The following is a 5004-nucleotide window of genomic DNA, read 5'->3' as shown; positions in this document are numbered from 1 at the left end:
CATGCTATTTTTAGATGAAATATATCTAACTAATGTCCAGATGTGATTCTACTACATGAAGAGAAAAACAAATCTATCTAAAGCACTGAGCTGTACTTGAAAACGTTTTTTTCAAAATTTCTGGTAATAATAATTTATAATGGAAAGACTTAGACACGCAGCACTGACCATCAGCCTCTGCAGCAGTTTCCCTGGGAGCAACATCTGCACACATGGCTTCAACATGGAGACAATCCCAAGGTTTACATTCCTGATTTAATTGTTACTAACTCTCTGGGATCGCAACTTGTCAGCAGTATATTTCCACATGAGCATAAAGGAATGAAGGAAGAGGAACAAGAGAATCAGGATTTCTGTGCTAAGCCAGTGGGGTACTCCAAGGGCTGTCACCTTGAGAGGTCATCTGCTTGTTCAAATGCTGCTGTTTCTGCTCCAGACATTCTTGGAAGTCCTCATACTCATTCACTCAACAAATATTTATTAAGCACAATATTTATCAATTTTCCAAGTTGAGCATAAAGTGATGAGCAGAACAAACAGCCTCAGCCTTCATGCTTATAGTCGAGTGGAATTTCTTTTGCAGCCTAGATTACAAGTTACAAAAGACAATCAATCTTATTACTTTAGTGACACAAATAGTGGTGTCGAGTTGGATCACAGTCTTCATTATTGTGCATGACCCTGAATAGTGTCTGACCATTTGAAAAAAGCCAACCCTTGAGATATAGTCACTGAAGATATTCAAAATAATGTGATACAGGCTTTAAGAGAAGAGTTAAAAATAAATTATTGGGCAATGACATCATCACGGGGATCAAGGCCTGGCCTCTCCAAGTGACTCATTCTGCAGTTGATGCTCCTACAAGGGAATAAGGACATCCTGCCCAGGGACAGCGGCAAGGGGGAAGCAGGCGTGGCAGGGAACTAGGTGGGCCAAGTCCAATCCAAGCGCAGACAGGTGATAAAATCCCTGGATAGAGGAGGGAGTGGAGCTCTTGTGGGGGAAAGAGGCATCAAATGAGGGCAGCATCAGAAGGGTTGAGCCCAGACGGGTGGAGAACCTTGGCCAAGTGTGTAAGAGAATCCATCCCAAAAGTGGATGAGAAAGTGTAGGAACTAGGTCTGCAGCCAGGGCACCAGAGCCCAGGGGACTAGAAATATCCCGGTTACCCTAAACAACCTGGCCGTTAGGAGGTAGACAGCTGATCGGGTCTTACCTAGGGCTAGGAAATGGCCTAGCTGCATGGCTTCATGGTGCCGTGGAAGTGTCTGGCACTTCTACTCCTGCTAGGAGCAGCCACAACTACTTTAAAACCTTCAAGGCTATCTGGTTGGCCCTTCCTTTGTCCCAAGAAGATGAAGAAGCCTTAAGGATAACTATGTACTCATTATGGACAGTCAATAAGGGGTTAAGATGAAACAGGGACTAACGTCTTTATTTGACGTGATTTCTTAAATATCCAGTAGCCATCTAAAGATGTACATATATGAAAAGATCCTCTTTTCATAATTGACAAATCATATGCACTGTTTTTCAGTTGAGGTAGGTTTTTCTTCAGCATTCGAGATGGATTTGCATGTAGCCCTATTAACTCTCCCACTCCAAATCTCTCACAAGTAGCCCACTCTGGAGAGAAGTCTAGCTGCAACCTAGAGTGTGCCTTGTAGGCGTGAAATAGAGCCGATCCAACTGATGAAGATATCAGTCCTGCAACGACAGTTTCACTCACATTATACTCCACAACTAAACTAACTGGAGAGCCAGAGTTTGCTTCCTTTCCCTTCTCAAGAGCCACCCCATCGGGATAATCTTTTAAGCCTAGCAGATCAGAAATACACTTGTCCTGTGCTCCTTGGCACCTTGGTTAATGCTGCTCCCCTGTAGGGATGCTACTGGTGTTTCTCTCGATCTCCACCCCAACGCCCTGCTTTAGACCAGTGGTTTTAAAATATATCTCAAATATACATCTGTGGGATGGTCTGGTGGGTGGGGACCAGGCTTCCCCCACTTTGGTGTGTACAGAGCTGCTCTTTATTTTTAAAATCAGTTTTCTAAACTAGTCTCCATGCAAAATTTTGTTTGACAAAACAAAAAAAAAATTGGAGGAGGTTCTATTATATATTTATTTTTTAAAAAGAAGGGGAGGGGCTTGGAATCACTGTTCTAGAAAAAGAGTCAGCAGTCATTTTAACCACATGTGAGATGAACAGGGCTAGGCAATGGGGTAAGAAAATTCCTTCCATGGCCTGTTAAGCCCTAGGCCTAGACAAAAAAGAAAAAAAAAATTGGAAATACAAAAAAGAAGAGGGAAGTCAGAAAGAAAAAGATCAGCTGCTACAGTAATGGTTTGGGGGCCTTTCTCCCCAGAAAATGCGCACACACACATATTTACCTAATACTTTGCAAACAATCTGTAGGACTCTGTGGATCGTGAAGTCCTTCACCTAGGGACCCAGGTTGAAAACCTCCATGGGAAGGCATACACCCAGAGAAACAACCTTAGGTTGCCCCATCAGTGACATAGGGGGTGCCTGTTGTGAGGGCAAAAATCTAGATTCTTGATTTTTCTTTAATATTGCTTTGACCATTTTACCTAATTCTCCTCATATAGTTGCTGTGAACCAGAATGAACCACATCCAAAGTTTTGAACGCGGACTTTCAAATATTTTACTCAGGATGCTCATCTGATTTAATAGCATCTGTTGGCTACTCTCCAATCCATATCTTTGGATCTCTAATCAGAAGAAATAATGTAATTGTCAGTTTCAGGTAAAGTCCACCACTTGCCAAATGTGTTTCAACAGTTGTCATATTAATAGCTCTCCTTGGAAGCACAAACAATTGAGGTTTTTGCTGGAGATATCCAAAATTATTTGGTTATTTTAACAGCAATAGCCTCCTGGTGTCATCCTTAAACCTCTCGTACTCCCTTAGGCCTTAATTGCTGTTGACACCGAAACTTTTAATTAGTCTTCTATTTAGAACCCTCAGACCAAGTAATCCACCAAGTCCACACCCTATCATGCTTGATCATTACCCAAAATAATCATTGCCTTTCTGGCCATCTGTCTTCTCTTGCACTAACAAAGGAAGGTTTAATTCCAGCTCAGAATTTTCCTTCTGAGTTCCAGCCTCACATATCCAATGGCTTACTAAATCACCACTTATATATCCCAAAGACAACTTAAAATCAACATGCCTAAAGCTGGACTCTTCTTTCATCCAGATATACTCCTCTACCGTCTACATGCACCCACCACCATACACACAGTCCTTGAGAGAAAGATATTTGGACTTCTTCCTTCTTCTTGACTCTCACATCCACTAAGTGTTAAAGTCTTAATGATTTCACCTCGTTCATAGCTAAGCACTTTAGTTCAGGTCTTCTTCATCTTCCTTCTGGATTACTGCAACAATTGGCCTTCCCAATTCCACTTTTAGCCCCTCTCCCCCAACTCTGTTGCCAATGACCTTTCAAAATTATAAATCTGATCTTGTAACCACTTCTTCTTAAAATCCTTCCACAGATGCCCCTTGCCTTCAAAATGTTAACCAAAATCCTTAGCATGGAATTCAATGCTCTTTATAAACTGTCCCATCTGTAAATAATTCAGTATGTATCTCCAAGCCATAAAGTTTTTTTGTTATTGTTAGTCTAGCCATAACTTCATACCAGACAGAATATGGGAACTACAGGAGACTCAAACAGAGCCTGTGTACCTGCCCCCATCATCCAGGATATTGGAACCACCAGGGTGCCCTTGCTACAGATGAGCTGTATTCTGGATCTCTGAGGATGGCCCTTGAGTGGCGGTATTTTTAACCCTCCCTCCAGGGGATTAATGCGAGCAGTTGGCTCCTGCCAAACTCTCCATTCTCTTCTCCCACTCTCTGCCCTTGAGCTCTGTGCAATGATAAACTGTAGTTTTGAGGACCCAGAGTCTTTACCAGCTTCCCTGGAGGTTTTGCCCTGCTCCACCCTCTCCCCTGGTCTCGCACCTGGGTCCTCTGGGCTCCTTGAGTGCTCTGGCATTGCCACACTGGGTGGATGTTTTCCATGCATATGTGTTTGTAGTCTTCAATAGACATATCTTCTTGAGGTCGACCAATGAGCAGTGTGGACTGCACTGAGCCAGAGGCTCTGGAGTCTGGGAGGAGGCGGGCAAGATATCCCTGGGGTGGAAATTCAAGAAAGGCCTCCTGGTAGGAGTGGCCTTTGGGCAGGGCCATCAAAGCAGGGTGGGATGTGTGGAGACCTATAATTGGGCTTGCTCCTACCTGATTAGAGTCCTCTGAACGCCTGAGGTGTTTTTTTCCTCTTCTCCACCCCTTTCCCTACTTTAATTAAAATGTGATCTTCTGCATCTTGAGGGTGGTTTAGAGCATAGTCTTTAGAGTCTGAGAACACTGGGCTTTGCACCTGTGTGGTCTGGGGCATGTCAGTGGACCTCAATGACCTTGGCTTCCTCATCAGAACTGGGAATAATGGCACTTCATAGAGTTGCAGTAAGCATTAAATGGAATGTTTTAGATAGAGGCAACAGGGAACCACAGAAGGTGACCAGATGAATAGTTATCCCCAGTTTGACCAGCTGTTTGTCCCGGACATAGGCCTATGTCCATGGATGCTCTGGCTGATGAGATGTCTTTCCCTAGCATCCCATGGCTTTGGGGCTTCCAGGCTCCCAAGCTGCAGAGTCTGGGCCTCCAAGACCCCAGATTCCCACAATCCTGAGTACCCATGTAACCAAGTATCCATGCCAGACTTGGCCCCAGGCGCTGGGGGGCTTGAGTCAACCAGATGTTTGTCCTGAGCGGCCCAGGGCCTTGGGGCTCCTAGGGTTCAAAGTTCTGGGATCCTGTGCTGAGGTGGGCTAGGAGTAGGGACCAAGCTGGACCACTCTTTATTATGACATCTGTCATATCCCAAGCAGCAAAAACATTACATGACTCTTCTTAATTAAATGTTTTGAGATCATTGTAGATTCATATGCAGTTATAA

Source organism: Diceros bicornis, chromosome 18, assembly GCF_020826845.1.
Source record: "Diceros bicornis minor isolate mBicDic1 chromosome 18, mDicBic1.mat.cur, whole genome shotgun sequence".
Classification (NCBI taxonomy): domain Eukaryota; kingdom Metazoa; phylum Chordata; class Mammalia; order Perissodactyla; family Rhinocerotidae; genus Diceros; species Diceros bicornis.
Note: the sequence above shows the minus strand (reverse complement) of the source record.